Source organism: Schistocerca cancellata, chromosome 3 (assembly GCF_023864275.1).
Source record: "Schistocerca cancellata isolate TAMUIC-IGC-003103 chromosome 3, iqSchCanc2.1, whole genome shotgun sequence".
NCBI lineage: Eukaryota > Metazoa > Arthropoda > Insecta > Orthoptera > Acrididae > Schistocerca > Schistocerca cancellata.
The window spans coordinates 141,537,641-141,550,489 of record NC_064628.1 but is presented as its reverse complement, the minus strand read 5'-3'; the positions used below and the strand labels follow the sequence as shown (position 1 = coordinate 141,550,489).

At 38.9% G+C, this 12,849-nt stretch overlaps 1 non-coding gene across 1 annotated transcript; it reads left to right on the top strand.

Moving 5' to 3' along the window:
* The first annotated feature begins 10,551 nt into the window (after nucleotides 1–10,551).
* LOC126178678 (U6 spliceosomal RNA) lies at nucleotides 10,552–10,658 on the top strand. Its single transcript, XR_007536559.1, has one exon. It is a non-coding gene; the product is annotated as a U6 spliceosomal RNA (small nuclear RNA).
* The last annotated feature ends 2,191 nt before the right edge of the window (nucleotides 10,659–12,849 follow it).

Sequence of the window (12,849 nt, the reverse complement as noted above, 5' to 3'; positions counted from 1 at the left end):
CACAAAATAGGTCCGAACGCTGTTGCAGAGGCAGCGGAAAAAGCATGCGAAGTTCAGAAGAACGCGAAATCCCGAAGATTGGCTAAAATTTACAGGCGCGCGAAATTTGGCACGGACTTCAATGCGAGAAGCCTTTAATAGGTTCCACAACGAAACATAGTCTCGAAATTTGGTAGAAAATCGAAGAAATTCTGGTCGTATGTAAAGTACACAAGCAGCAAGACGCAGTCAATACCTTCGCTGCGCAGTGCCAATGGTACTGTTACCGACGATTGTGCCGCTAAAGCGGAGTTATTGAACGCAGTTTTCCGCAATTCCTTCACCAGGGAAGACGAATGGAATATTCCAGAATTTGAAACACGAACAGCTGCTAGCATGAGTTTCTTGGAAGTAGATACCTTAGGGGTTGCGGAGCAACTCAGATCGCTTGATATGGGCAAGTCTTCAGGTCCAGATTGTATACCGATTAGTTGCCTTTCAGATTACGCTGATACAATAGCTCCCTACTTAGCAATCATATACAATCGCTCGGTCACCGATAGATTTGTACCTACAGATTGGAAAATTGCGCAGGTCGCACCAGTGTTGTAAGAAGGGTAGTAGGAGTAATCCATCGAACTACAGACCTATATCATTGACGTCGGTTTGCAGTAGGGTTTTGGAGCATATACTGTATTCAAATATAATGAATCACCTCGAGGGGAACGATCTATTGATACGTAATCAGCATGGTTTCAGGAAACATCGTTCTTGTGCAACGCAGCTAGCTCTTTATTCGCACGAAGTAATGGCCGCTATCGACAGGGGATCTCAAGTTGATTCCGTATTTCTAGATTTCCGGAAAGCTTTTGACACCGTTCCTGACAAGCGACTTCTAATCAAGCTGCGGGCCTATGGGGTATCGTCTCAGTTGTGCGACTGTATTCGTGATTTCCTGTCAGGAAGGTCACAGTTCGTAGTAATAGACGGCAAATCATCGAGTAAAACTGAAGTGATATCAGGTGTTCCCCAGGGAAGCGTCCTGGGACCTCTGCTGTTCCTGATCTATATAAATGACGTGGGTGATAATCTGAGCAGTTCTCTTAGGTTGTTCGCAGATGATGCTGTAATTTACCGTCTAGTAAGGTCATCCGAAGACTAGTATCAGTTGCAAAGCGATTTAGAAAAGTTTGCTGTATGGTGTGGCAGGTGGCAGTTGACGATAAATAACGATAAGTGTGAGGTGATCCACATGAGTTCCAAAAGAAATCCGTTGGAATTCGATTACTCCATAAATAGTATAATTCTCAAGGCTGTCAATTCAACTAAGTACCTGGATGTTAAAATCACGAACAACTTCAGTTGGAAAGACCACATAGATAATACTGTGGGGAAGGCGAGCCAAAGGTTGCGTTTCATTGGCAGGACACTTAGAAGATGCAACAAGTCCACTAAAGAGACGCCTTACACTACACTCGTTCGTCCTCTGTTAGAATATTGCGGCGCGGTGTGGGATCCTTACCAGGTGGGGTTGACCGAGGACATCGAAAGGGTGCAAAAAAGGGCAGCTCGTTTTGTATTATCACGTAATAGGGGAGACAGTGTGGCAGATATGATACGCGAGTTGGGATAGAAGTCATTAAAGCAAAGACGTTTTTCGTCGCAGCGAGATCTATTTACGAAATTTCAGTCACCAACTTTCTCTTCCGAATGCGAAACTATTTTGTTGAGCCCAACCTACATAGGTAGGAATGATCATCAAAACAAAATAAGAGAAATCAGAGCTCGAACAGAATGATTTAGGTGTTCGTTTTTCCCATGCGCTCTTCGGGAGTGGAATGGTAGGGAGATAGTATAAATGTGGTTCGATGAACCCTCTGCCAAGCACTTAAATGTGAATTGCAGAGTAATCATGTATATGTAGATGAACTTATGCTGAGGTAATTAGATTCGGAAATGAGACACTTTAAGTAGTGGGTGAGCTTAACTATTTGGTGAGAAAAATGGTCGAAGAAATGATGATATAAAATGTGGACTGCCAGTCACAAGGAAAGCATTTTTGAAGAACTTGTTAACCTCGAGTATAGATTTAAGTCTAAGGAAATCCTTCACGTAACCAACAAGGAGGTACCGAATAAAATTGCGGAGAAGAGGAATTTGTGGCACAACTTGACTAGAAGAAGAGATCCATTGGTAGGATATGTCTCGTGACTGAAGACCACAACAACAACAACAACAACATGTTCCGAGACCTCAAAGGATCACCAGTTTGGTATTGGATGGCAGCATGGAGGGTAAAAATCGTAGAGGGAGACCAACTAATGAATACACTATGCAGATTCAGAAGGTTGCAGGTTGCGGTAGGTAGTTGGAGATCAATAAGCTTGCACAGGACATAGTAGCATGGACAGCTGCATCAAACCAGTCTGCGGACTGAAGACCACAACAACAATATGGAAAAGTATGCTTAAAGACCCTGTTGCTAGTTACATTAGTACATGCAGATTCACAGGAGGATCAGCTAAAAGCTCGTGCAGATGGTTTTCTTGGCAATATGTTATGAAAGTATCGCAAAGGGATGTCTTAAAACCTGGGATTGCCTATAGAGCTATTGTACTGTTTGAAACAGATGGGGTCCAGGAAAATGATGATGGCTGTCAACACTAATGAAGGTATTCCCAGAGAATCAGAAGTCCTATTTGTGATGTGCTTATGATGAACCCAGAACCTCAGTGGTAATGTCACGTTATTCCTAAAATTTATTTTTATGCTGCATGTTTTGTCCAATCCATCTGTTTAAGAACAAGAACAGTATGGGTAATGAAATTATATAATGTCAATGACGTGTTTGACCATTTTGGGACATCATTAAAGATGCATTTCGCCCTTTTGGAGCATCATCAGTGATGTATTTTAGGCTTTCATCAGATGCCCCAAAAAAGTGAAATGGTCACTGATATTAAATAATTTCACAGTCGAGACTGTTTCTGTTCTGAAATAGTTTCAAACTGGTTGTTGTAATCACCTGCCAAGATGGAATGGGAAAATTTTTAACATCTGTTTAACCTTTCTTCTTCCATTTGTGTGGAAATCATTTAGTAGATGTATGGATGCCATTTGATAAAAATAATCTCTCAGATTACTCTGTTTACGTTAAAAATCCTTTTTGAATACCAAGTAATCTTTGCTGCATTTTACATTTTTACTCCGAATTTCAAGAAGTTTACGTAAACAAAATATTGTTATATATGAGGAACTTCTACACACCTTTCAGACAGACGTTTTGTCTGCATTATTCAAATGAAGCCAAGATATGATGTGTTACTGCTGTGTTGAAATGCTAAAAGTTAATTGATTAAAAAATTTTAACTTTGGGAAGCGCTTGTGCCAGTTTAGAAAGATATTTGGTGTTTTACAAGGTAGGAAGTATGACTGTAAATTTTACTGTATAGTTGTACTAGAGTCAGCTGTTATTAACAATGTGAAAACATCTGATGTTGTACTGATTGAATCTGGTGGAAATGGAATTCTTGAAGTTATATCTTTTGCAAACCATGTAAACAGTGTTTCTATCATATGTCACTTTGAGAGGCCCTTTTTGTGAAGGAGGAGATTTGTCAGAAGACAATAAAAAACGAATCACCAAAATTAAAGACTATATTAATACTTTTGTGAAGTATTTTTGGAATTAGTTGCTATGTTAGAGGTTTATTGGTTTTAAATACATACTGTGATGTTATGCATGATCAAAGTGAATTATTTTTAGGACATTTGATATTTGAGGAACTCTCATGTTCTGTATAGATTTATGTGGCAGTTATGGAGAATTATTTTGTGCAGTATACAGTAATCCGGTGAGGTTTATGAAGTTTTGAGAAAGATATTCTAACTTTTTTTATAATGTTTTGAGGTTCATAACATAACATGGAAAATAAGGAAATGTTGTCTGTTAGGTACTTACTTGCATACTGTATTATAATTTTACAATGACATTGTGGCAGAGCAGTGCGTTTTTTAGAAAAGACTATGTTGATTTTGTACTATAAGCTGAAGTAAAATTTTGTTCTGTGGTTTTATTAATGATTTTTCTGATATGGTTTCTCTGGGTCTGATACCTGTGAGGGTATATCAATTTCAACCGATAATTTTATTATGTGCAGGAAATACTGGGACAAGGAAATTACTAGGTTGATCAATGTGAAGTACTCAATTAAATGTTGTAGCTGACACAAACAATAATACGTGAATGGGAATTTTGAAACTGTCTCACATATTCAGTGCATAACTGACCAAAATAAAAAATTGCGATTATTCAACACTACACAAAATGGGAGACCTTTGCTACTAGAAATATGGCAAGAAACTTTTGTAGTTACAATATAATTGACAAAGAAATTGGATCTTGCTGTTCCACGATACACTTCTAAGATAAGGTCTGAAAAATAGTGAAAAATTGCATTAGTATGGTTTATTGGGATACTAGTAATATTTGCTTTATCTGTCAGTAATCTTGTCAAAAATATTTTCAGTTTTTACACGCAGTTTTTTCTAAATTTAGGACTCTTTTGAATATTTTTCACTGTTCTGGCCTACAATCCATAGAAACAGAACCCTTACTGAATATCTTCAATGTCTGTCTGAGTGTCTGTCTGTCTGTACAGCTGTTAAGAATCCTTTTTTTAAAGGAAGGAGTAGATGAGTCGAATTGAAATTTACATCACACAGTAACATCTATAGTCTGTTGGTACTGTAAAAAATTTCAACTACCATGCCAATGAAATCAAACGATATGGACATTTGTGTCACATATTTTGATAGCTTGCCAACAGTAACATCGATAACAGGCAATGCATGATAGACAAACTATCTATATTCAAAATTAGATTTGAACAGTTTATGAATTCTACGATACTTATCCGATTTACGTCGCCAAAGAAAACTGATTACTGTCCCTAATACTCAAATATTTTCTGCGTTCTGAAAAACTACTTGTTTTGTATGATTTTGTCACAAAATATTAAGTGAGGATTTTAAAGACGTTTGCCAACACCACTCCTGAGACCTTGATGTTGGGTACATTTAGTCAACTTCTTTACATTTATAAATGTGCTCTTGTGAGTAAAGTCTCACAAATTGTTTATGTGTCATATGTAAATTGGCTTTAAATTACACTATTAACCAAACAAATAATTTCCTTTCTTGTTAAGACCTAGGATGTACATTTCCAAATAATTATGTAATATATTATATACTGAGGAACAAGACACTAAGCCAAAAGTGTAAATAAATATAGTCCCTCTCTCTCTCTCCCTCCCCCCCCTCTCTCTCACTCACTCTCTCTCTCTCTCTCTCTCTCTCTCTCTCTCTCTCTATATATATATATATATATATATATATATATATATATATATATATATATATATATATATATGTGTGTGTGTGTGTGTGTGTGTGTGTGTGTGTGTGTGTGTGTGTGTGTGTGAGGGTAATCCCAAAAGTAAGGTCTCCTATTTTTTGTAAGTACATAGGCATGTTTATTTCTAGAATGGTTTACATCAGTTTACAGCTTGAACATTTAGCTATTTTTCGACATAATCACTATTCCTGTTGAAACATTTTTGTACAAGCTGTTGCAATTTTCATATGCCCATGTTATACCAGCTCCCAAACATGCTGTGCAGAAGGATGCCGCCACTGGCGTGATTGTTGCTTGGTCTCAGGTGTAAAGTGGTACGCCCAGGTTTCATCACCTGTGACAACTGATTCCAGAAAGTTGTCCTGTTTGGCTGCCAGGCGGTGGAGAAATGCACGGTAAGCATCAACTCGTTGCCACATGTGGTCAGCATGTGTGGCACCCACCTTGCGCACACTTTCTGGTAATTCATTCGATTAAAATTCTGTGAGCGGTGCTTCGGGAAACCTCTATTACCAACGTGCAGAGATCATCCAGGGTGATCCGCCGATCTTCACGCATGCTTTACTCAACCGTCAACACCGTATCCTCAGAAAAATTGACAGTCTCCTGCTCCTTTGTTCGTCGTGAATTTCGGTCCGACCAGCTGCAAACTCTCCACACCACTGACGATCATTTTTGACATTCATGCACGACTCACCATACACTTCCGTAAATTGGCGATGGCTTTCAATCGGCGCAGTGCCCTTTGCGTTCAAAAATCGAATAACTGTGCGCAATTCGCACTTGGCGGTAACATCCAACAGGAGCTCCATTCTCAACGGCTGCCTAGCCAATACTGAGTGCTTCAGCGTGGTATGGGCATCATGTTTACACAGTGCATGAAGCACTCTTCATAACAGTGTGGCCAACTGCCACACAAACAGAGTTCTGTACTTATAAAAGAATTACCCTCATATATATGACCAGTCCTCCAGTGTAATGATAAATTGAAATATTTTAAGATGGTTATATGACCTGCAAATCTTTTCTTGCATATTGTGGAAACCATTATTCTTATTTGCTTTACTTTGTATGGACAGAAAAGCACATTTCATTTTTGTGATATTTACTTTTTCTTATTTTCTCTGTTCGGTAATTCCTAAAGTGTATAATAACACAAATCCACTTTTTGGTATAAAATTCACTTTGTTGTTTACATCCAAGTTTTTTTCTATTTTATAAACTTTCTAGATGTTGTAGTCAGCAAAATCATGATATATGATTTTTGTAAATAATGAAACACACTAGTTAACAAACCATTTAGGTAAAATGATTTTTGCACTAGAGAGACTACATCACAAGGTTTATGTACATAACTCTTATGTGTTTTATATGTACATTCACTTAAGAGCAACCATTTTATTTGTTTCCTATATGTTGCTATATTTCCTTTACCTAATAAGATTCTGAATATGAGACTTTTATTATTATTCATAGTTTTCAGTAACTGATTACTAGGAACTCTATAAGTTTTTAGACATGATTATTAATTAAGTTCATTAGATTATCACACTATATCTGCTTAAAATTTATAATGATTGGGATTTTTCTTGAAAACTTTATGCGAGACTTTTATTCAAAGAAACAATTTTATTATGTTGTACGTTAATGTTGCTAAGATATTTTCTGCATATCTTTATTGATTCATGACTATGCCGTTTTTACATTTTTTGTAAGAAACTACGTGCATAAAGTAGAAAACTATTTTATACTACAAAACTCATTTTTTTTAAAAAAAAATTGGATGATTGATTTCTATGAAAGCATATGTTCAATAGAATCACACAATTTCATACATATTTTATACACAAATTTGCATGTGGTAGATATTAAAATTACAATTTACGGGAATCCTGCAATACATTCTTCTTTTCAGTAATGTTTTAATTGTTAGATTACTAAAATTTACTTTCTTTGCATATCACCATAATGTGATATATCTCTGTGTGAGTGTGTGTAATTTGTGTGACTGTGTAAATTAATCTTGTGCTAGGAGAATTAGTTATCCTCTAGATTTTACTTTATATGTTTACCAAAAAGGCTACATATTTCAGATAACTTAAAACAGACCTTTATGTAATTGTGTGTATCAAAGACGGATTTCACTTCTCAGAATTGCAATCACATGGAGGGAACAGGGAAATATTCATTTTCATCCATACAGAATATTTAAAATTCTCATAGACAATATTTTTCAAGTTTTTAATGGAAACTATGCTATAAGATTTATTCTCAAATGTTTGACACTTCTAAAAATAATGAGTCAGCATGTACCATGTAACTTATAGATGAAGCACTTTTTGTCTGTCTCAAATGATGTTTGGCAAGATGTATGTGAGAAGACTGGATTTGGTGTTTACATAAGTGCTTCTTTGAACTGTGGCTACCATGACTAAGTTCTCTTTGGTGTGAAAGTGAAGCATTGTGAAAGTAAAATGTTTTGAAGTGTTGTAATCGTAATAAAAGCCAGATCTGTGAAATGGATCAGTGAATACTCGTATCGTGATTGAAGGAGTGCTTCTTTACTATTAATCAGAAACACCTGGATCTGTTTTTCTCCCTTAGACGACAAAGAAATAAGCTTTGTATCTCGAGTTATTGAACAAATGTGTACATAATTTTCACACAATATCTTTATTACGAACTTCACGGCACCTGTAACTGTCCGCTGGAGAGCAGGAAAATCGAAACAGAAGAGAGTCGAAGCGCCTGAGAGGTGGTGCGCCAGAAGAACGGTAAAGATCAGGTTGACTGACACGGAATGACAACGGTCTCCGCAGAATCCGTGAAGAAAGGAACATATCAAAAATGTAATGCGATGAGACATTTCTTAAGGCATTCGGGCATAACGTCCCTAGTACTATAGGGAACCGTAGAAGCTGAAAACTGTACGGGAACAGAGGGAGTGCAATACATTCAACAAATAATTGTTGAGGACTTACGCCGTTTTTAATGAAAGAGCACGGATTCAACAAAACCACTCGTGTGAAACTCAGTTTTCTTCATTCACAACTTTGTATTATAAACAACAGAGGCAAGTGAACATGTACATGACATCTTCAGAAATTTCAGGGAAGTATTCCGCACTGTAACCCCTTCGTTGACTGCTATCTGACATCCGATCATAGGGAGTATCCTGACAAGTATGTGATTGGATCAAGGACAGATGCAGTAATGGAATCCAGTATGTTATTCTGAACGGCAAATTTTCCACAAAAGCAGAAGTAACAACGAGCGTGCCCCAAGATAGCTTAATAGGACAAGTAATCTTTTCAGTCTGGATAAACTAAAAACACCGGACAAAAAATTTGTCGCCCTCAGAGAAATCATTACAAGTTTCACATTTTAATACCGTGTAATTCAGTCCCTGGACTTATTGACCGCCTGTATTCGGTTAGGAAGTGAGTTCACAAAGTTGTGTAGGTACCTCACATCCAGATTACGCCACTCACTGAGAATTTAATCGGGTGATTCCATCAAATTGCGGAGAATCTGATGTTAGCATTTTACCTGCGGTTCCAACATGGGTCCCAGATTTTCAATGGGGTTAAATAGGGCTGATTTTCAGTGCAGTCGAGATGTGATAGGTAGGACCAGTCACCTATTCTTCCAGCCCAATGAACTTGGCATTTGTCATTTCTTATGTGCCTGTGTAAGCAATGGCCTCTTTCGACGTAGCCGACTCCAAATGTTCATTGCTTCAAGTGCCTGGCGCAACGATCTATCGCTAACAGGTGGCGATGGACCTTCACTCACTGCCTGTAGAAATTCCTGTCGGGGTTGAAGTGATTTTGATTCACAAGCCGTGAAACGCGACTCGTGTTCCGCTCAGTCAGGATCTTTTCCCTCCTGTTTTGAGCCCACCTGTATTCGGCATTGCTTGCGGAGAAGTTGACCCGTCCTCCGTGAAACACCAACAAATCTAGTAAATTCACACAATGTACCACCATGGTCTCCACCAACCACGACTGCGCTCTGTAGCCTCTCTGTCATGTCCACACATTTATCATAGCTTGCGTTTAATGTCCACTTGATGCATCATTGTCTCACTCATCACTGCTGCATTTAGCTGACGTATAGGCAGCGCGCGTGCGGTTGAACGCGTGACTCGATCGCTACGACGTCTGCAAAGGCTAATTTTTTCTCCGGTCAGTTGGTCTCTAAGATTCTTCACTGACGGTGCTATTTGGGTAGAAATGTAAAGTACCTTCATAAGGCGTTGCAGGAATGCACGGAAAAATAGATAATGTAAGACAATGTACCTACATCTAAAAGAGAGATACTTAAGGACGTGCTGAAGCGTATTGCCCTCGAATTATTTATACAGTTCTCAATATCGGTAGAGTTATCACATATCAGCCGGCCGCGGTGGTCTAGCGGTTCTAGGCGCTCAGTCCGGAACCGCGCGACTGCTGCGGTCGCAGGTTCGAATCCTGCCTCTGGCATGGATGTGTGTGATGTCCTTAGGTTAGTTAGGTTTAAGTAGTTCTACGTTCTTGGGGACTGATGACCACAGATGTTAAGTCCCTTAGTGCTCAGAGCAATTTGAACCATTTGAACCATCACATATCACGTACATTACTCAGTCGACTACCCTTCGGTGACACAAGTCGCTACACTCTGCCACTAGATGCGGTATGGAACATAACTGTGTCGGTGCATGAGAAACAAGGTATTGTAGTCGAGTTTCTAACGGGGGAAACCTTTTTCCACACATGGAACACCATCTCCTTCAGCATGACAACGTCAGATCACTCACAACTGCACCAACATTTATACAATCCGATGAATTGGGTTCACTGTTCTTCCTCCATACTGTCCCGACTTGGACCCATCCGGTTTTCATTTGTTTCCAAAATATAAAGAACGTTCTCCGATGTCACATTGATAGTGATGAAGCGGGCCAAAGAGAAGTGAGATTGTGGCCACGTGAACGAAGTCCAACATTCTACAGTGATGGTATCAACAAATGGGTTTCTCGTTGGGAGAAAGGTGTTAGTTGCCATGTTCACTATGTTGAGAATTGCATACGTAAACACGAGTAATGTTGTAGAATGTTAGTAAAGCTTTTCTAATTTAATAAGCTTTAAAACTGGTAGCGCATGTGGTCCAGAGGCGTACTTGCTTCGGCGCTACATATGCCAAAATTGGAACGATACACAGAAGATCAGCTTGGCCCCTGAGCAAGGATGACATGCAAAATCGTTAGGTTATCCGTTTTTAAGGTGACTTCTTTGACTAGTAATAAAAGCGTACAGGGTGTCGGATTCTCACCAAGCCACTGCTTGCATTCTGAATAATAGTCATCGTCGTAAGAAGTCACCTTCGTTTCTGCATGCTGTCTTGTGAAAGAGGGCGGAATAGCCAACAGATGTTCAGGACAATCTGTTGCTCTCTGGATTGGAGACTGCCTCTAAAGGCTGAACAATCAGAAATGATCAACTGCGTGAGGATGCAGAAGGCAGTGAAAACCACTAAATAAAGGCGTATAATTTATCTCCACATTATGTGCCCTGTAATTAGAAAGTATTAGGATAACCACTCCATTGGTAAAAGATTCCCGACTAGTCAACTATTCGGATCTCCGAGAGGAGACTGCAAAGAAGATAGGCGACCTTAAGAAGAAGATTGGATAACCAACGGAAGGATAAGGGTTTACCAGTCGGGGCACGGGTTGCCAGAAGTTTGAACGTGTTGAGGAAGCTATAAAATCAGAAAAAGGAAACGCTAAGGCTCAATCCAGATATAGTGGGCGTTAGTGAAGTAGAAAGAAGGCAAGTATTTATGCTCAGACGTATACAGGGAAGTAGCAGCAGCAACAGAAAGTGGTATAACAAGATTAGGCTTCGTTATGAATTGGGAAGTAAGGCAGAGAGTGAGATAGTAACAATAGTTCAATGACAGGGCAGTTTTCATCAGAACTGACACCTAGGTAACTCCGACAAAAATAGTGTATGTATACACGCCGACGACACAAGAGGAGGATAAAGAGATAGAGAAAGTATATGAGGATATTGAAGGGGTAATTCAGTGTATAAACCAGAGGTGAAAACGTAATTGTCATGGGGATTGGAATGCTATTGTAATAGATGGAGTATAAGACAGGGTTACGGGAGAATATGGTCTTGGCACTAAACACGAGAGAGGAGAAACGTTAATTGAGGTCTGCAATTGTATCAGCTAGTAATAGCGAATACTGTGTTCTAGAGTCACAAGAGGAGGTGGTATACTTGGAAAAGACCAGGTGATACGGAAGGTTTCAATTAGATTACATCATGGTCAGACAGAGATTCCGAAATCATATATTGCATTGCAAAGGAGCAGTTATAGATTCACGTCACAATTTAGTAATGATGAAAAATAGACTGAAGTTTACAACACTGGTCGGGATGCATCAGTGCCAAAGAAGTTCATTTCTGAAGTACCAAGGAATGAAGAGGTACACTTGAAAATCTCTAAGGCTATTGATACTGCGATTATGAACAGCTTAGTTGGCAGTTCTGTTGCAGACGAGTGGACGTCTCTAAAAAGAGAAATCACAAAAACTGGAGGAAAAAACGTAGGTACAAAGAAGTTAACTGCGAAGGAACCGTAGGTAGCGGAAGAAATACTTCAGTCGATCGACGAAAGAAGGAAGTACAGAAATTTTTAGTGAAATTCAGGAATACAGAAATACAAGTAACGTAGGATTGAAGAAAATGGGAAGTGTATGGAAGCTAAGGCAAAATGGCTGCATGAGAAGTGTGAAGAAATCGCGAGGAATTACTCAGCATACAGAAAATTCAAAAAATCTTTGATGAAAGTAAAAGAAAAGGCGGTAAAATTATAAGTGCAATTGGAGCTCAAAGTTCAAAGCAGAGGAGAGACCAGATAGGCGGAAAGAGTACCTTAAAGGCCTCTATGACGGGGACCACTTGTCTGACGACTCGATGGAAGAGGAAGCAGGAGTCGACAGGGAAGAGACAGGGGATCCAGTATTAGAATCAGAATTTACAAAAATCTTTGGTGGACTTTAGATAAACAGGGGAGAAAGGATAGATAACATTCCATGAGAATTTCTAAAAAACATTGGCGGAAATGATTATTCACGTTGGGTGTAGAATGGATCAGAGTGGTGATATACCGTTAGACTTTCGGGAAAACATCTTCCACACATTTCAGAAAATTTCAAACAGTCGACAAGTGCGAAAATTATCGCACAATGAGCTGCACACCCCATACATGGAGGTTGCTAACAACAATAATGTACAGAAGAATGGATCTGTTAGATGACAATCAGTTTCGCTGTAGGGAAGTAAAGGCACCAGAGAGTTGTGACGGTTTATAATGGAAAGCAAGACTATAAAAAGGCAGGTTGTCTTCAAAGTAGCTGCCGGCATCGAAAAAGCGTTCGAAGGTAAAATGGTGCAAGATTT